Source organism: Choloepus didactylus, chromosome 2, assembly GCF_015220235.1.
Source record: "Choloepus didactylus isolate mChoDid1 chromosome 2, mChoDid1.pri, whole genome shotgun sequence".
NCBI classification, from domain to species: domain Eukaryota; kingdom Metazoa; phylum Chordata; class Mammalia; order Pilosa; family Megalonychidae; genus Choloepus; species Choloepus didactylus.
In genome coordinates this window covers 143,856,016-143,877,528 of record NC_051308.1, presented here as the reverse complement: position 1 = coordinate 143,877,528, position 21,513 = coordinate 143,856,016, and the positions used below count along the sequence as shown (strand labels likewise).

Here is a 21,513-nt window from a genome sequence, read left to right as displayed (position 1 = left end):
TTGGAGAGGGCATAATACATTCAAACTGGCACACCCCCTCATTTGTAAATAAAATACTGCTCCCAAGTTTGCTCAAACAGGAAATTCCCATAGAGCATGATAAATTAAAATTGCCTTGATTGGGCTTGGAACATGTGGTCTAATACAATGAATACTGGGCTGTCAATTTATATAGGGATGTTGATAAGCCATAATAGTGGCATTTTTTAAAAGTCTTAGATAAATTAATGAAAGAAATGCTTCCATTTTTAGCCTAACACTTGCTTAGTTTCTGGGTTATAACCATCTCTTAAAACATTAGAAATACTGGAAAGCTTTAACTACCCAGGAATTCTACCAGGAGCAAAGTCTTGAAGATAAAGCTAAAATAACAGAAAATAATGTATTTTTGTTAATACCTCCTATGACTCTAATGCTTTTGGTCACAATTTTTGATAATCTGAAAATCCGTGTTCTTCCATCTGTGCTTTAAGATCAACTAGTTATACTCACTGGTTAATACAAACAACACAAATTATCTAAATTCTACCCAAGTTGTTTGATTATATTTATAAAAACTTTATTTTAAATAAAAGAGATCATGGACTTTGGAGTAAGTCTTTGTAGCCAAATTCTGACACTTGCACTATCTTTAATCCTGGGAAAATTTTTTACCCCAAGATTTATCTTCTTATCTAGAAAGTGGAGATAATAGCTACCACAGAGCTCTATTATTTGGATCATGTCCAGTATGCAATATAAATAACTAGTATAGTACCTGGCACAGGGTAGTGTCTGAGTCAATGATAGCTCCTCTTCATGCTTAGCTACGAAATCTGGACTGGGTTATGCTTTTATCATGTAAACACATCTAACAGCATTCCAGCAGAGACATTCAGTCAAAAAATTTAATGACCTATGTATTTGTTGGGTCACCAAAATCACCTTCCAATGCTTGCGCTAGCCATGTTAGCGTACCACTCAAAATATCAAGTGCATTTGTGCTTGCCACCAATAATGGATGAGATTTGGCAAGCATTGTCCTTTTATTATGCCAAAGTTACAGTGCTGAGAGATGTCTGGCATTCTAGTTTTCATGCACATATTGAAGGCTGAACAGCAAGGAAGGAATGGGGAAACTTTCTGAAATTCATCAAGGCACAACCATAGTACCTTATTTTAAAAGCTGGATTACAGAAAGATGTATTATGTGGCATCATATGGGTAGTTTAACTTAGTTGGTCAGAACTTGATGCTAAATCAGGTTTGGGCACTCAATCTCCCACATGCATCAATTACAATCTGATTGACTTTTCACTCACAGGATTTTTGTTCTGCTTTGTTTTAGGCTCCCTGGCTGCAGCTGTAACTTCAACTTGCCAGTATATGCTACTGCTCACAAGAGAACCAGATGAGACAGTGTGGATGAATTTATTGCCAACTCTTTCTTACTCCTAAAACAAAGCAATTATTTTAGATTTGTTGCTGATGGGTCATCGCATCATTTCCATATACTTATGACAACATTTCATATGGCATTATTTTCAGTGTAAATGATAAAAGAGATCATAAGAAGGCAGTACAAATTATCTTGGGCCATCATATTATTTATAGATTAAAGTACAATAATGTTTTTTACCTATTTACATTCTTACATCTTAGTTAATTATGTTATTTGCTTCTTCCATGCTCATTCTCTCCCCTTAGATCTGGCATGGCTATTATTTCCCTCAGTATTCTTCCCTTTGTTAGATTGTTTATTTTCTCTGAGGGGTAGAATACCTTTTTTTTTTTTTTTTAATATTTTTATGAGAATGTTAAGTATTTACCTAATTAGCCTTCAGAGAACATTGGAAGACAATGCAGTAGAACAAATAGATGACTACCGGGAAAGGAATACTGAATAATTGTATTATTTCTGGAAGCCTCAGTGACTGTTAACTTTGTACTCTCACAAATTTTTCCTCTAGGTTACTATTTTTTATGACAGTTTTTCAAGCTTATAACTGTTAATTTTTTTCTTCCCATTTGAGAAAATATTCTGGGAGTGCACAAGTGCTCAGATAAATGTTATCTATTAAAAAACTCGTGAGTTTAAGTACCTGTTAATACATTTGTTCATTTATTTAGAAGGAAACAAAATATCTCATACAGTGTTTATTTTCATATTCATGACTTTTAGGTCATACATAACTTTTAAGAAGGATTTCAGGATAAATAAATCCTATGCCAATCCAAAAATTAAATGACTAATATCAATAAAAAAGCATACACCCAATGCAAATAACAAAACAGAGAAGAATCTGATTCATTCAGTTAGGCAATCAGTCATCTATCATATTAGTATTGAGAGCCTACGTGTCTATGAGATTTATACAAAGGTGAATACAAAATAATATGTCCCCTCCAAAAGCGTATCTAAGAAGAAAGACAGACAACATAGACGTGAAAACAAATAACACCTTTACAATGTCGTCAGAGCTGTCCTAGAGATGTGTAGGGTAACTGAGAAAACTTCTAGCCCCATGAATAATCCAAACTGGCAATGTATGTTATTCCTGTTTCACTTTAGAATGCATTATGTTGCTTCTAGGCAAATTTGTTTTATTAACTTTTGTATTGAATTGGCTAATCTATAATATGCCTATTGTCTGGGGTTAGGGTGAATCGTAGAAAATGATGAATGATAGAATAAAGGATCACATCAGATTAAAATTTTGTGAAGAATTATTTGAAAAGTGAAATTCAATCTTAAAATGGAGAAGTGACTGCAAAATTAGAAACATATTCATGGAAACTCAGTAGCATGAGCCTAGCATTGACAATCTGGTTCACGGCTCTCTTACTCTCTATTCACATTGTTCCTTAAGGCGAAATTTGACAATGATGTCTCACAAATGTGTTGCCACTTTCAAAGAGTCTTGCTGGCATTTTAGTAAAGTGTAAGCAGTTCTGGCATTTTGGATAAATTTTCCCCAAATCTTCTCTGCTAGACATCTCATTAAGTAGGAAGTCTCAAAAGAGTAATATGGAAAAGCAATTTAAATAGAAGTTTGATTCACAACACAGTGATTTTTGTAAATATTCTGGGAAGTCTTCTGTGCTTTTTATGAATTTAATTTTACTTTCAGCATTGTAAGCCTCTCTCTGTTTATTATGACCAGTGATATCTCCCTACTACCTATCTCTCCATTTCAAAGTATGAAACCATTTATAATTTACAGAACACCATGCTGCAAGAAATGAAAGGCTTATTTATTATGTTTCTCACATAAATATTCTCTAAAATGTTATCTGCACCCCTCTCTCTACTGTGATGATACTTTTAAAAAAAAGTTAAATAAATACCAAAGGTTTTATTTAAACAAAACCACATTAAACTGCAGGACATTTAAAAAGCCAATGAGATCATTTCTATATTCATTTTAAAAACTGGTAAAGTAAGAAAGGTAATTGAAGAATTTGCTAAGATGTGCTCTTGTAGCCATTATTAATGGTCTATTGCCATTATTTACAGCATATTCCATAACATTTTGATATCAAAATACCACAGACTTACAAGTTAATATGACTTAATTTATAGTCTTATTAGTTAGCTGTGAACTTTATTTTAACCCTGGATATTATACTATGAAGCTAATGTTATCAGTCTTACTGGTTGTGATTGTCACAGAACTGAAGATATAGTTAAATTCATTAAGCTAAGGAAATACTGAAATGTTAACAATGTTAAAATATAGTGGGAAAAATTGATTTACAAGTGAGAACTTCTAAACTAGAGACTCTAACACTAAAAACAAACTAAATTAATCTAAAATCTTTTTCCACAGTTAAAATACTCTGGTATTCTTATAACAAAATATACTAAATATATAGATGTCATAAGACTAAAATATCTTTATCATTACCTTTAATTTGTTGGCTTTCATACATTCAAAGTGGATCATGAAATTTTTATCAAGAAATACTTGTCAATGACTATGATTTTTAGAAAAATCACTTAAGTTGTAGTATACAATAAAGAGTTTACAGTCATTTTCTTTTACTGCTATAGTATAGCCTAATTAGAAAAAAAAGACAGGAAAAAATCTGACACCAAATGGCTTTTTAGGATATGTTTGTTAAAACAAACCTTTCAGCTGATTTTCCTTCTTTGAGGAGTAAAATAAAGCTATATTGGAGGAATCTTACTAAACAGCCAAAAAAGGCCCCTTCTCTCCCATTCTCAGAACTAACTAGGGACAACAGATCTGTTTTCAAAAGAAAAAGACAGTATCATCTCAGAAGCATCTTTCTGAGGAAACCTGAGAAAGCCTATATTAGCTCTCTTAACCAGTAGTCCTATCTGCATAAGTGATGGTACTTTTTAGTAATAACCTTAAAGCCCTTCTTTTAAATACTGTAATATTAAAATCATCTATGCATAATTCTGATTCCCTTGCTAAAAGTGGACCCCTGACGGCCAGGCATCTGTCTAATTTGTTGTGTACATCTTTATATCTCCAGCCCAGGCCCAAACATAATATAGTAAATGTTTGATTAATATTTTTGAAAGAGTGAATAGGATAACTTATCAATGATTTGATATTTGCTAATAAAAATATGGTTTTCAATCTGTCTTAGAAAAAATATTCATGATTGCTGAAACCAGATGAAAACAATCTGTGCAATCTTCCTCTTTATCTCAACTACCTTTGTTCTGGGGCAAGTTCTCATCCTCTCTTGACTGGGCAAAGAAATAGCCTTCTTACTAAATAAATCACACAAGTTAGGTGGCATCATCCCATTCTGTACCTGACATCTGGTAAAATCACTGCCATAGTGATCTCAACAATCCTCAAATCTGATTTTATTATGCTCATGCTCAGAATTCTTCCATGCTTTCCCTTCACTCTACAATGAATCTACATTCCAATGTTATTTTGGACTTAACCTCTAGAGTGTATGCAGATAAATCCTTTTTTTTTTAATTTCTGTCTCTCAAGTATCTCACATATGGTGTCATTAAATATTGTTGAATAAATGTTGCATGATTGAATACATGAAGATAGCTGTTCTAGTCCACCTGTGCTGAAGTTTGGGCAAATAAATTAGTTCATAGAAGTTGCTAATGGAACTGTCTGAAATTGGAGATGGAAACTTTAGGAAAATACTTTTCATGCCTGACTGTTCATAAAAGTGACCTGAGCTGTAATTTTAAAATAAAGATTTTTAGAGTGAGAATTTGCAAAGGAAGAACTTGATATTCTATATATTTTTTAAATAACTGCCCTAATTGATTCTCATACTCAGGCAGGTTTGGGAACAATTTCTAAGAGTAGTGGTTAATAACCTGGAAGCTAGATGGATGCTCAGTGAGATCTTTGTAGAGGAAGTGAGAGCATCCAGTGAAAGGCTGGATTACATGACCCTAAATTCCCTTCCTGGAGGTTTGAGGTATTCTGATTCTAGTGGCAGTCACAATCTCTACCCGTGTAGGGTGACTTGAGATTAACCTGAGTATCAACATGGGAGGGTTTGGGAAAAATGACTGGGCTCAAGTGTCATCAACACACAGACTCAGACAGTGATGACCAATTTTCAAGGATTCCGAGGGAAATCCTGCTCTAATCCCCCAGTTCACTTACCCATTCCACAACTATTTATTGAACACCTACTATGTGCTGGATACACATTTCTAGGTGTTGGGAATATAGCATTGGCATAACACAAAAATCTCTGCTTTCATTCAGCCAATTCAACTCAACTCACTATGCTTGTCTCTAGAACTCTAGTTGTTAAAAGAGTTATTTCCATAGCCATTTATTTCTTATGTACACTGAAAATGATCTCCGAAGAGCCATAATTATCCTTGTTAAAAATAAATGACCAGGGCTTTTGGTATGGCTGAAAATTCCAGAAGTATGTTTGTGTCCTTTGACGATACAACACATAGATTCAGACTACCAGTCACTTCTCACTCCAGGGGATCCCTTCATATCCCTGACTGAGTAGCTCATTCTAGGCCTAAACCTGAGTCTCTGACTGCTAAATGCCCAATCATTTTAAGTGGAAATGCTTTGTATATTTATTTTTATCTTTTGGACTGGGCATTTTTCATCTCACCTTGATACTCCTATAAATATTTCAAACTGCAAAGTCAAGATGGTGAAGTGAAAAGTTCATGGTCCTTGGAAATCAGATGGACTGAGTTTGAAATCCACTTACTAGCTGTTAAACCATAGACAAATTACCAAGCCTACCTGAGACTTGGGCTCCTCAAATGTAAAATTATGATAATAGCTCCTACCTCACATGTTGTGAAATTAAATGAGATGGAAAATAGAGTGCTACCGTATTGGCATTCAGTACTTATAAATTAAAATTAGTGTGAAATTTATCTCTCTTTTATAGAATGTTAGGAAACAGACATTTGAGGTGACTAAGAAAATTTGTAAATATATACTTATAATAACATGGATGAGTTTTTAAACATTGTCAACTTTTTAGAACACTAAAATCTTTCTTTGCAATACAGTGAGTTAAATCATGGCCCTGACACAGATTTTTACTACTGTTTTTTTCCTCAGATCCCAAGGTAGCCAAGGCTTAGATGTCTAGGTATTTCATTTCTATATAAGTCTATTCTCATTTTAAAGAAACAGATTATGACACATACATACAATTAAGTTGCTACATTTTCACAAGGAATTCTTTTAAAAACAAAGTCTGCTAATTTAAGTCAAAAGATACTAAAAGAACATATTGAAATAAGTACCATTTAAAAGTAGAGCACTGCATATACAAAAGGGAAAACAAAATAAGCATAACAGTTTTTGGTTTGTTTTGATTTTAAGTAAAACAGTTTTACAAGTGTGGATGCTTTGGAAAATGGAAGAATGTTTAACAGGAGTCAAGAATGTCACAGATATTTCTGTGGACTTATTTCCACAGACCAGAAATACTAGTTTAGAGGTCACTAAATGGGAATTAACAAACTTTAACTTATAGACTTTAACACATGCAAAAGTCCCACAGAAGAACAAATAAACTATTTTACTTTTGGTCCTAAAATTTCATTTCTAACTATAGATGCAATAATAAAACATGGAGAAAAAATAGTCTTTATTTGCAGTGCCTAAATGTCCACGAGGTGGTGAAGTTGACCTTTAAAAATAGAAAGCCAGGATACAATAAAATAAATATTCCTCTTCTCTTACTTATCAGGGTGAGGGAGATTTTCACTAATCATAGTGCTATATGTGTTAAGACATTTTAAGCACTTAATAATTTCCTTTACTGGTCATATTTCTCTGGGATCTCTTGAGGACAATTGTATCAAATGCAAATTTATTTTTTAGACTGCTAGATAAAAAAAAAAAAGGAGTTATCTCTCTTCCTTCCAGGGATTTCATGAGTCCCACTTTTATGTATTTATCATCTTAATTAGGATAATTCACATCATTACCACTGACACCAACACCCACCATGTATATTGCACAGCGGGACTTCTTAAACTTTTCTACATCATGGCACTCATTGAAAATAGTATTTGTACTGCACACTGGGGTAAAAAGAAAAGGATTCTTCCAACAGAGACTGGGAGCTAAGAAATGCCATGTCCACCCCAGAATCCCTGAGGGCTGCATGCATCACAATTGCTCCTAGCACACCGCAGCCTGTTTACACAGTCCAGTCTGCATATCAGTATTCCTAACTGTTTATGATTTGAAAGAAATGGTAATAATGAAGTATGTTATATATTGCTTTCTGTTTGTTTCTTTGTTTCCCATCAACCAAACATTCATCAAGAGATATTTCTGAATTTGGGGGTCTCAACCTTCTTTTGAAATAGACTGGTTTCTAATGTCTTAGATGATGAGAAGCAAGTACATGAGCTTTATGCTTCAAGCAAATGCAATCAGCAAATATGAACCTGCTCATTCAGATTTGGGGTTTTTCCTTTTGTCTGAAAGTTTCAATCAAAAGGTTTTGGGTAAAAAAGTAGCAAATTGAATTCTCTGCCTAAGGTAGGTAATTATTAAAGGTTTGAGGGGAAACAGTAAGGTGGCACACCTATGCAACTTGATTTATTTTATTTTAAAAGTCTTTTTTTAGTTTAAAATCTAATGTTTCTCCTCTACCTTGAGCATAACAAGACAATCTCAAAAACAGAATGAAGCACACCAACCAGTTTTAACTGTAGAAAGAAATGCTTTTAAAGTGCTAGAGAGGCTAATAGAAGAGAGGGAGAGAGGGAGGATAAAGGCAAAGGGGGAAGGGAAGAAAGTAGAGAAAGAAAAAAGTAGGACAGAGAGAAAGAGGGGGTGGGGGGTGGGGGAGAGAAAGAGAGATATTGATTTATTTCCTCTCTCTTAGTGTGTTCAAAATTTAACAATTCTTCCTGTCTAGAAATTGTTATATGTAGCTTTAATCTCTTCTACTACAATACAACTTCATTCTCTTTTTTTATGTTTTGGAGGGCAGAGGGCCCCAAGAGTGTAAGAGAAGTTAGAGAACAACCAATTCTACAACTACTATTGGGTAGTGTTGACATAACTATAAAATGAAAGCTATTCCACTTGTTCTATACCCTTAAACTTTGGAAACAGTGTCCAATAGTGGAAAATTAAAAAAAAAAAAAAAAAGGCTGGCTTTTTTTCCAGTGGAAAAGGATCATGAGTCTGTCTCACCATGATAGATTAGGTCAATTGTATTTCTTTCAAAAGCTTTTAAAAACAAACATGAAGTCTAAAAGAAGTTGTATGTCATCATTATGTCAGTAACAGTAACCTATAACACTTAAAACAATTGACTCCTATATTCATTTTGCTTTATTAATAATCTTTTGTATATTTCCTGACACATTATCATGCTCATACCTCCATAATAATCACTTCAATTTTGAAGATAGTTTCATCGCAAAATGTACTCATGAGTGCTGGTCTCATCTGTTGGAGATTGAGATCATGTATCAGGAATTCCCTTTGTGCTTTTGTGACCTTAAAACCAGTGTAAAATTGGATCACAATTACAGAAAAATACCCAGTCTGTAACTATTTGTTTCAGACTGTTTAATGGCAGCTCTTGTACTTGAAATGACTTAGAGGAGACTGTTCAATACCAAATCTTTTCTGAGGAACTTACTGAAGTTCCTTTAAGTTTATCATTGTCTTAAAAGTCCTAGGAAGTTTTGGAGAAACAGTTGGTTTCAATGAATGTTACTGTTGATTCACCATTTTTTAAATGCTTTTAATGGAAAAACAATGAGATTTTTGTCTCATTATAGGAAACAGTAGATCAATTTCTTCATCATTTGAAAATGCAGAGGACATGAAATCACTTACGATTTTTTTTTCCTATCATACTTACAAAATTTCCGGTGATCCTCAATAATCGTACAAGGAATGGATTAAAGTTACTCAATATATTCACTATTTATCACAGTGTTATTGCAAGCATTGAATTGGCACAAACATATTAAAAATATCTACAAATTATTAAAGACATAGGAAATGCACACTGTCATTATTTTATAGTATTTAGAGGGAAAAAATGAAAGTTGATGCTATCTCCTATATTACCTGGAAATCTTTCTACTTCTCCAATTTATCCAAATTGATAATTAAATAAACCCTGAACCCCAGGAAGTTTTGAGGAAAGGCCTTTCTGGTTATGTGTGACCTTGAAGATCTGTCTAGAGAAAAGGTTTCCAGGTATCATATGCAAAAACTTTCACTCATGAATAAATTTATATGATTGTTAAATTTATTTCCAGAACACTTTAATATTTCTTCTTAAGCTACTTTATAATTTTGGGGATGATATAAATTACATCATTTGTGAGTTATGATTCTTCTTGTAACAGTCTCTTACCAAGTGCTAATTGAGTGTATTTTCTAACTCTGTCAAGCAGACTTTGCTAATGTTTTCTAGATTCTCGATTTGAATTATTACAGTACCATCTTTTCTATGAACTTGTTAGGTCCAAAATGTTCTCAATAATTCAAGAACCAATTTTATTTCATTTATTTTGGCAGCATACGGAATTAGTCTAAATGATCGTTCATTAGGTGAGATCAGATTAAATAAAATATTTTAATTTTGGAAATGTGGCTCCATTTTCCATTTAGTTCACTAATGCCAATATTCCAATATATGGAGTAAAAAGTGAACTACTATTCATTAGATAGTAGAAACATCAAAATCATTTCCTGATCTAATAATTGGTGATACTATAATATCTTCTAATTATTTTCCAAATATTAATTTGGAAAAGCTACATAAAATGAAATAGAGATGAAGCATTTTTTAAAAACAATCATGTAAGTTTCCCTCCAAATCTTTGAGCAGATACTCAGAAAACTGCTACTTTAACTGAGTATCATTTTTCAAAGATAAGTATCATTATACCAAAAATTACTTCTGCAGTATGGAATAGATTAATTTATGCACGGAATAGATTAATTTATCTCTCTAGCTTCCTACTGAGGAAACTTTCTTGTCTACATGTTTATATTTTTACATGAAATTCATATTTTAAAAGCATGAACAAAAATGAGTTCTATCCTGGTTTATGGATTTAGGAAGTTCTTTTCATTTGTTTGGAGGCCAAAAAATATAAGTCCAAAGCATGTGCTGTGTAAAATTCCCAGAACTGTCTGGTCTTGAGCCCCACACTGGAAGTCTAGTCATACTCTTATTATTGAGAAATTCTAGCCGGGCCAGGTCATCTGCAGGATGCCACCATCTGCTGCGAGGCCATATTTTCAATGCAGCTCTGGCTATTCCTTAGCTTATGGGGAAATAGACATTTAGCCAACATGTGATGCCACTTCCCAGCTTTCAAATTAGCAACACTTTACTGTAATTGGAACACATAATTGGTATAAAAAACACTTTCAATCATGGATAGTGGGAATGAATTGATAAACCCGCTAAAAATCAATTTGGCAAAATGCATCAAAACTGTAAATTCTACTTCTGGGTATCTATCATACGGAAGAACTACGATACTGACTAAAAGTTCTACTGAGAGGTGTTTATGACAGTGACATTCACAATACTGAAATATGGGAAAAACAAACATCTGACAATATGGAACAGGGTAAGTAAATTACAAAACACCTATATGAGGAAAATAATTTACAAATAATAAAAATTATTTACAATATTGTTCATTATATGGGAAAATGCTTTTAATTATGTGAAAACTAACAGACAATTTTTTAAAAAGTATTACATAATTTACAAAGAATCATATCCACATTTATGTGTATATCTCTTCATCTTCTATCAAATATATTTAAAATATAATACAAACTTCAAGTAGATAATGAGATGGCCAGTATGTTTTTTTTTTAATTTTTAGTATTTTTAAATATTCTAAAAATTGTGCAAAATTAGTTATTTTTATAATCAAAAAAATGTTATTAAAATTTTTTGATTCAGCCTTTAGTAGTGGGAAAAAGGTGCCCCTCATAAGCCTATGTGTGTCTGATATGTAAAACAATTACTAATATATTATTCAGATATTCTGGAATATTCCATCACATACTCTCAGGTGACAAATTGGAATATAAATACGTTCATGTAATTATTATCAACAACTTAGACACGACTTAATGTATAATAGAGTTTCCATTAATTCATTTCTGTTATGTGTAAACAATAAGGATATTGAGACTCTTTTAAAAAATCCCAAAGAAGATGTAAAAGTACTGAATAAGAAATAATTATAAAATCATACAGAACAAAGCCTTTATAACTCATCAAATATACTGTAAACTTAATTTTTTCCCTGTGAAAGTGTTTTCAATGTATACTTTAAATGCTTTTTGGCAATATTGACACCAGATGATTTGAATCTGTCATGCTTGGAAATTAATAGGTGTTTATCAGCTTCATTTAGTGTATTCCAAAATCAAGTCTCAGATTTGTTAAGGTATCTTTGCCTTGGTACCAATAATTATCATATTTTGTTATATTGCCACCCAACTAGAAAATACAGAAATGGAAGAACAGTCTTAGTACAAGAATAATTTTGAAGTACAAACAACTCTCAATTTCATCCAAATAACCGAGGTTTGTGGCAAAAAAAAAAAAAAAAGAAAAAAAGATTCTATGGGCTGATTTTTGTTATGGCAAACACCACAGCTTAGACCTTTATTTCAGAACTTTTTTATTGAATAAATATAGGTATGGAAAATGTTTATGAGAATTAATGTGCATGAAGTACTTTGCCTAACACTAGTATAGTTATTCAGCAAATAATAGGAACAAGTTGAAAAGAACAATGAATAAATGAATAAATAATAGGTATTTAATAAATCCTGATTTTCTACTCCTTCATCCATGTTTCTTCCTTAACTGACATAGCTGAATAAAAAATTCAAGCCTGCTGTGTGGCCTGGAAGATTTCCCTTTAAAAACAGAACAAAACAAAACAAAACAAAATTGTCTACCAGTGGACAATCCAGTAATATTAAATTTATTTTGTTTAACCTAATTTGAAATTTTCCAGAGTAAAGTAAACTCAATTAGCAGGCAAAATACTATGGGATTTGGTTAAATTCAAGTCTCAGGAAAGTAGAAATTCTTATACGTGCCTAAATAATAACCAGATGACAATAAAATTACATATAGTCCCCTCCAGTTACGCTACTGAGGGCTGCAAGCATGATGAATTTCCATGAGAAATGCAGATTTCATTTTTGCCATAGTGACATGGTTTTCATCACATGTGGCTGTTATGTTTTTAATGGATGCTTAGCAACTTGAATCTATAGCTTTCATTTGGTAATGTCTATTTCAGGAAAAGAATCACACTCAACAGGACTTAGAACAAAACCAAGTTTTAATATTGATTGATTTACATTAATAGTTTACCAGAATATTTAAACATTCCCAAACCTATCTTCTGAATAAATCTTTCACAAAATCATGGGGCAGTAAAGCATAATTGATGGGACTGCATTTAACAAATGACTTGTGATTTGAATTCCATTTGTATTTCTTATCTGTGGCTTTATAGATAGCAGAAACTGAATAATATATTTATCTTGGGTTACAATTTTCACCAGTAATTAAGCTAAAAATTGGAACTTTGATATCTTCTCTTGGGCTAATTTGAGGATGGGGTTGTGTTTATTTGAAAATAAATTTTAAAGTATTGAATTATCCAGTAACACTATGTATGAGTTTTTTAAAAACAACAAATTCAAAACAATTAAAATACTTATAATTAACAAAAGGGAAGGAAACAAGAATGGATTTTATTACTCATTTCTGATTACAGAAAAATATGATTTCATTGTACTCTACAAAGGAGAATGACATCAAAGTGCCCTCTCCATAGCAATCTAGCTATAAAACCACAAAAAGAGAGCTGCATTAAAAATACAATACATTGGAACAGTAAGTTTTTGATGCTATGTAAATACTACGGATATTTTAAATTCAAAGACAAGCAGAATCAGTAGATACTGACAGTTTTAAATTTGTGAAAAATCAATAGAAGAGCAGTAAAATGCAATTTTCCTAAACTAGCCTATAACTTCAACTGAGCTGAACCATTCTTGATTCAACGGAGAGATTTTTTAATAGGACTTAAGAAAGTGGATTTAACATTGTTTCATTATATTAGCGGTAGAGCAATATAAATGTGAAATGCTTTGTAATAATATGCATTATAGTTCTATTAGCTTCAGAGCTTCCGTATACATATTTTATGTTCTTTTCAGAAGCTTAAATCGTATTACATTTTAATTATTATTTGCAGATGATATTTGTTTTTCTCATAATGACCAATCAGAAATCAGTACTCTGAGTTCCATGAAGAAGAATCATTTCATGTCAAGTAACAGTTACTCAGTATGCATATTCTAACCCTTGCTTTCTCAAAGGCAAAGATTTAAATAATGTATGGTGAGTTCCTTGGTAATGAAGTACTCTTTTTTTTATGTTTTCATGTGATTTTGTTACTTTAGAGGAAATGTTAAAGGGCCACAAATCATATCCAGGTTCTCATCAATGTCATATAATTGATCTATATATTTTTAATGGGTGGGTGATTGTCATTCAAGGCTCTTGGGCATTTAATTCAAATAAATTTAAGAACCATGAGTACATTGATGAGTTATGAAAAGACACAGAAATGTGTGCATAAAACAAGATCTGGGTGAACATTTTTTTTTCTTCTTTCTCATTAAAGATTGATCTAAAGATTTTTTTCAGAGAGACTTATTTGATAGCTGTAGTCACTTTTTTGGTTCCCAGAGTAGTAATAAAAAAAACCACTCAATAAAACACAATTTCTCTTCTCTCTTGTGTCCGGTGTTCCCTTCCTCTTCAAATGCAGCTGTTTTCTTAAAGCTTTTTCAAAAGTGAAGATCATGAATGAAAAAAAAAAAAAAAAAAGACAGGTTCTGAAGAATCGGGTAGCTTTTTAAGCACTGAATTGAAGTCTTGCTTGTAAGTATGGCTTCTAAGAATAGGCTATTTTGTAATAATAAAAATAAAAATAACAAATCTCAGCAAATTTTAAGTTAACAAAAGAGTAGACTCCCTGAAGGTATCCTTCATTATTCTGTCATCTCTCTTCAATGTTTCCTGCATGTGAAATCACTTGTATCCTATAGCACACTTGACTTGCTCAGATACTGATATTTATTTTGTGCATTTCTTTTTATTGCCTACACATTTTGCTATTATGCCATGTCAGGCCCTTTTGTCAACTGACAGTATGTGTAGTCCTGTATTTGGATACATGTCTAGGAAGCATAATAAGAAGTAACGATACATAGAACGCAAATCAGCAAACACATGGGCTGGAGAAAATGATTTCTTTCACCAAGGATCTGTAATATTATCTTAAGCTAAAACACTAGCATGTTAATTTTACCTGTTTTTCAAAGAGCATGCCATTGCTATTGACATGCTGCAAGCTTTATGGTCCCAGGATGCATGAATTATTAGTGTTGCTTGACATTTTTAAATCCCTAACTCTATAGCCTATAGCTATACTTCCTGTTAGCTATTACAGGCTTTAAGAGGCCTTGCTAGTCGTTGATCAATAATTGCTCCGTAATTCTGAGGTGTCAAATTCCTTTGTGTGTTTCAAAAAAAAAAGGATCCCAGTTGTTGTTTCTGGGCTTCATAAGACATTATTTAAAAATTATGAATCACTGTTATGTATCCAGTGCCTATAGTGAAAAAAAAAAACTATACTTGCTTTTCAACTATTTTTTGAGCTGTAATTATTTGTTAGGAGTAAATAAAGGTGTTACGATTAGCCTTTCTTTTAAAACAAAAAGTCACATTCCAAGTTATGAAGGGTTGAGTCCATTCTAAGTGCCGGGCAGCACCAGATATTATCGCCGTCAGGCCCGAGGGAAGCATAGTCTTTACCCCTGACCACACAGAATGCTTCATTCCCTGCCCTGCCTTCACGGCTTCCCAGTCCAGTTTGATATCTGGAACCTCATTTCCTGGCCCTGGATCCTTACTCAGTGCAATTACAATGGGCAGAGAGCTACTTCATCCTGAAATTCCACAACCTGGAGACCCTTCTTCTCAGCCAGCTGTTCATGCTCCTTGGCTGGAGAGCCCATGGAAGAGGCCCTGGGTGAGACTGGGCAAGTTGAGGATCCAGAGACCTTTGCAAACATGTCTTTGATGCAAATGAGCTGGCAGATGGTAATAATAGCCCTGCAGCAGCAAGGCCATAACCTCTGGGCTGTTTCTTCATCTTGATATGAGTTACTTTAAATTTTAAAGGAATACCATGGACAGTTTTATGGTCTCCACATCATTCTATGTACTGCAAATAACAAACTGCTTTATTCTTTGCTTTTCTGAAAGCATCCATCCCTTCAATGGCTTTCTCATGGCAACTCCTTTTCTCCATTCCCCACAGCTACCAGGACATGAACTGATTTCTTTGTTCCATTGTTTGCTGTCACTGAATACATTTCTTACCTCCAGTTCACCAGTATCAAAATCATCACTGGGACCCAGGTCAAAGGGCCCAGACTGATGCCTCCCCATGCGTTGCCGCTCCATCCTCGCCCCGGTTTAACTTTCATTGTCACTTCCAGTCCCACTCTTCTCTCTGTTGGACCATGTCATCCTCAACCTTCTCCTGCTCTTTCTTGCTTTTTTGGGTAGTGGTCTGTACTGCTTTGTTTTTCATAAGGGGACATTGAGACCAGGCCAGAGGAAACCATAAAGCTCTTCACCAATGTCTGACACCTGTTCAAATCCTTTTCTCTTTTTTCTTAGTTCTTTTGCCTCTTCCTTTTCTTGCTAAAGCACCTTTCCATAGCTCATCTGTTGCCACAAGTTCCTGGGAAAAGAAATACAGCATTGTCTCTGCAGTGCATGGGTCAAGCTGTTGTAATGACGGTATCTTTGGTTCCTGGTGATGACAAAGGGTCATTGCTGAGGGCTGTATTCAAAGCCAAAACAGAAGCTCTTGAGAAGGTGTTTAGGTAAATCTGCCTGGACCATAAATGACCTGTAGGTCACCCTCACTCTGGAAGGCTACAGTTGCCAGTTTCCCGGCTCCTCTTCATGGACCACACGAAGGATTTCTTAAATAGGAAGAAGCTTTTGGATGGCTTCCAGTCCACCCTGACTCTACGGACATGGCCCTGCTTCCCAGAGAGGGCAGGATGTACGCGAGGTCACACAACAACCCCGAACTCTGGCTGGACTAGAGCCTGACCTGAGGGCCCCAGCGGCCACAGCTTCTTGCTTTTCTTGTTTCTCCAGGGCTTCTGCAGACCCCGGGTGAAGCCAGGAGAGCACCCGGTACCCACTCTACCCTGAGGGCCACCTGCCATGCCTCTCAACCATTATCTTTTTATAATTATTATTATTAGAGAAGTTGAGGGTTTATGGAACATCAAATACAGGATCACCATGTACTACCCTATTATTAACACCCTGAATTGATGAAAATGATACTATTCAAGTTATTTATTAGATTTTAGTACCTTTCTTTCAAAACACTCCAAGGAAATATATCATATTTCAATATATATCATAAATTGATATGACTACATATTATCTCCCAAATACACCTGATTAGGAAGAATAATAAAAATATTTGAGTTATAGAAAGGTATAGCATGTTTATGAGTCTTTAATTTTTCATGAAAAATATGCTGATTCTTATTACACTCAGTTTTTAAATGGATGTTTTCTTGTCCTGAAAAGAGACAAGCAATGGAAGCAATGGAAGTTGTGCCAGTTTGGATGTATTATGTCCCCCAAAACACCATTACCTTTGATTCAGTCTTGTGTGGGCAGACATATTAGTGTTGATTAGATTGTAATTCTTGGATTGAGTGTTTCCATGGAGATGCAACCCACCCGACTGTGGGTGATAACTCTGATTAGATAATTTCCATGGAGGTGTGGCCCACCGTTTCAGCATGGGCCTTGATTAGTTTACTAGAGCACTATATAAGGTCAGACAGAAGGAGCGAGCTTGCTACAGCCAAGAGGGACACTTTGAAGAATTCACAGGAGCTGACAGAGAAGCTGCAGCTTACAGAGACATTTTGGAGACGGCCTTTGAAAGCAGACTTTTGCTCCGGAGAAGCTAAGAGAGGACAAATGCCCCAAGAGCAACTAAGAATGACGTTTTTGAGGTGCTGCAACCTAGAGAGGAACGTCTTGGGAGAAAGCCATTTTGAAACCAGAACTCTGGAGCAGGTGCCAGTCATGTGCCTTCACAGCTAACAGGTTTTCCGGATGCCATTTGCCATCCTTCAGTGAAGGTACCCCCTTACCTTGGACACTTTATGTCCTTGTAACCAAATAAACCCCCTTTATAAAAGCCAGTCCATTTCTGGTATTTTGCAAAAGGGCAGTATTAGCAAACTGGAACAGAAGGGAATATAAAAACAGAAATTTGAGGACATCTTTTTTTTCCCCCAAAGCATTGTGATCCTTTTATTTGTATTTAGATTGTCAGTGTATTCTTCAGAAGGTGAGATGATGTTACACAGAAATTTTGCAATCTTTAAGCAAATCAAAGCATTCTAAGACAACATTTGTGTTTCAGGTTTTCAATTGTTAAAGAAATCTCAAAGGAAACATCTTATGTTTCATTTTTCCTTTTAATATACACTAATCCTGCCCTATCAGCATGAAGCACTTTCAATTAAGAAATCTGTAATGAAACCAAGCACAATTAATTTCCTGTAAATCTTTCACACTAGATCTGTATACTACCACTTATGTTGCTAAATTGTGGGTTTGGAAACCTGCCTTATACAGATTGACCCCCAACTCATCAAAAGATGTATTCCAAAATTGCTGTGATTAGTTGGCTGTTTAGATTTTGAAACACATTTTCCATTGTTCTCCTATTGTCAACCCCAATGGACAATGTCAAGTCCTTTCCTCAGAAGCATTTGAATCTGTCAGACCACTCTGTATGTCTTGAAATACTCTTTTCCCTTGGCTAACAGCATACTGTTCTGGTCCTTTTCTCTTCCGATATGCTGTATCTGAACTTTCTGGAGTTTCTGAACTTTCTGGAGCCCTTCCCCTTTTCCCACTCTTTAGATTCTATTTTTGATGCTCTTCTCATTTATTCACTCAAAGAACATTTATTAAGTATTTACTATGCACACTGTAGTGTGAACATCTCTGGGGGATACAAAGGTGCATACGACAAGGGCATTGTCCTGAAGGACCTCTCCCAGTGTAGAAAACATGTGAATATATAAATTCCAATAGGATTTTAGTGCTTCTCTTCTTCTCTACATATTCTGTCTGGGAAGTCTCACTGATCCTCAACTTCAGCCACAGTTATGAACTGACCATCCCTGACACTACTTACCTAGAACTGTACTTCCAACTCCTTGCTGAACTTCTCTGTTTAGTGGTCCTCTAGGCACCTAAAACTCAATGTGTTATGCATTAAATTCTCTCTGCAGCAGAGCTCCTTAACTCTAGACCTCAAAATGCTTGCTCATCTACTGGATTCTCAGTCTTGAATGTTGCCACTTATATTACCATTTCCCCAACTTCAGAATCTCTAAATTATCATTGACTAATTTGCTCTACTTCTTTTATATCGAATGTTACAAAACCCAATGATTTTCCTAGAAATGGCTATTGAATAGCAATCTCACTGAGGAATAATTTAATTATTTCAGAACTATATCACCTCTTGTTTGGATGAATGGTGATAGTATTATCTCCCTGTCACATATTTTAGTGGAGATATAAGGGGTTTTGGAGTCTTTCAAAAATGATTAAAAACAAGCTTCACAACTGACTAGCCATGTATTCTTGGACAACAAATTGCTCTAAACTTCAGTTTTCTCACCTATGAAATAAAGGTAAAATAATTTGTACATTTTAAATTCATTGAGAAGTTTAGGTAGCCTAATAATATAAAGTGATTAGCACAAAATCCCAGCATATATTAAGTACACAAAGCATGTTATATTCCTTTCTGTTTCAATTTATACTGGACAACACCATAAGAATTAACTTCCCATAAAAATCTGATCATATTATCCTCATCTTTATAATCTTCACGACTTCTCATTGCCTACAAATCACAACTTATCTGGAAGCTTTAACTTCAATTTATTTTTCCAACCTATTTCCTGCCTCTACACTTTGGGCACTATTGATTCAGTTACACCAACATTCTCACCCCTCACTGAGGTTTCCATTCCCTCTGAACATTCTCTGCTTTTACCCATTTCACTCCCTCCCACTTGTGTAAAGATTTTCTCCCACATTTTCTTTAGGTAAAACTATAACTTATCATCAAGACCAATATCAACTGCACCTCTCTTTGTAGACTCCCCTAACTCATCAAAGAAGAAATAGGTATTCCACCCTCTGAGCTACTGCATCACTTTGTTTACAAACATAGTACTACACCAATCTCTTCTATCTTTTCTAAAATGAGCCTCGCTTTTCTAAACAAGAACAATAATTAACATTTATGGAGTGCCTACTGCATGCCCAGTGTGCCGGTTTGGATGTATTATGTTCCCCAAAACTCCATGCTCTTTGGTGCAATCTTGTAGGGGCAGATGTATTAGTGTTGATTTGGTTGGAATCTTTGGATTAGGTTATTTCCATGGAGATGTGACTCACCCAACTGTGGGTAATACCTTTGATTAGATTATTTCCATGGAGGTGTGGCCCCACCCATTCAGCATGGGTCTTGATTGGTTACTGGAGTACTTTATACAGAGCCACACAGGCCCAGAGCAGCTGTGAATGACATTTTGGAGAGCAACTGAGAGAGACATTTTGGAGACAGCCATTGAAAGCAGACTCATGCTAGCACTGAGTTTGCTCCAGAGAAGCTAAGAGAGGACAAAATGCCCCAAGAGCAACATTTTGAAGAATGCACAGGAGCTGAGAGAGGAGCTGGAACACAACCTGGGATCAGCAGATGCCAGCCATGTGCATTCCCAGCCAACAGAGGTTTTCCAGACACCATTGACCTTCCTTCTGTGAAGGTATACTCGTGTTGATGACTTAGTATGGACATTTTCATGGCCTTCAGACTGTAAATTTGCAACCAAATAAACTCCCTTTATAAAAGCCAATCCATTTCTGGTATTTTGCATAATGGCAGCATAAGCAAACCGAACACCCAGGCAGTATACTATGTTCTTTATGTAGTTTACCTCATTACAACAGAATGAGGTATATGCTATTTTAGGAATAATTTGCAAGTAAAGGAATTGAGGCTTAACAAAGTTTGTAATTAGTCCCAAATTAATCATTTATGCATATCTGACTTCAAAATCCATGCTTTTAAACACCTATAATCATTGATTCTAAATGCCATATTTTGGTTCCCAGGCCTCTGTGAGAACATGCTAAAAGTAATAAAAAAAATGCTATTGCAGATCCAAACAGACTTTAACATATATGAGGAGGGTCATGGATCTTCTGAAACCCTTCTGTGGACACTGAGGAATCCATTGATTTGAAGATAAGAACAATTGTTTTCCAGATCAAATTTTTTTATTTTATAATCTGATGATCAGATATTCTAAAAATTTTTGTTTTTAAATAAAACCCATTATTTCAAATGACAATCTCCAGTTATCCTTAGGAACAAAGTTTGAGTTAACACTGAGTTAAGGTAGTGATGTGCTCAACCTCTCAGAAATATGTTTATTTATCTCCATCTTAGAAAGCAAGCATCTTAAGAACTTTGCCCATGACTTCTTTATCATTGCATCCCATATCTGTTTTTTAAAGTTTATTTACACTATAAAGCATTTTTCTGAATATTTAAATGAGGTTGAAATTAAAAAGAGGAGTAAGGAATGTCTCAACAACAGAGGTAGGGAAAATCACTTTTCACCATGAAAACTGAGAGCAACATTGGCAAATAGTTGACACAAATGGAAATGTGTTGATCTAGATTACTGAGACCACCCCCAAACATATTTGGAACTAAGCTCAAACACGTGAATTATGAATTAATCAGTGGCTAAAATAAACAAATTTGTGATTATATATGGGTAGCAGAACTTGAAAATTGGCTGCCAG

General features: G+C 34.5%; 2 pseudogenes; both read right to left on the bottom strand.

The window, feature by feature from the left end:
- The window catches only part of LOC119513533, a 43,893-nt pseudogene extending 42,946 nt beyond the window's left edge, over positions 1 to 947 (bottom strand).
- Positions 948 to 15,222: 14,275 nt separating this feature from the next.
- On the bottom strand, positions 15,223 to 16,396 carry LOC119513528 (annotated as a pseudogene).
- Positions 16,397 to 21,513: the final 5,117 nt, after the last annotated feature.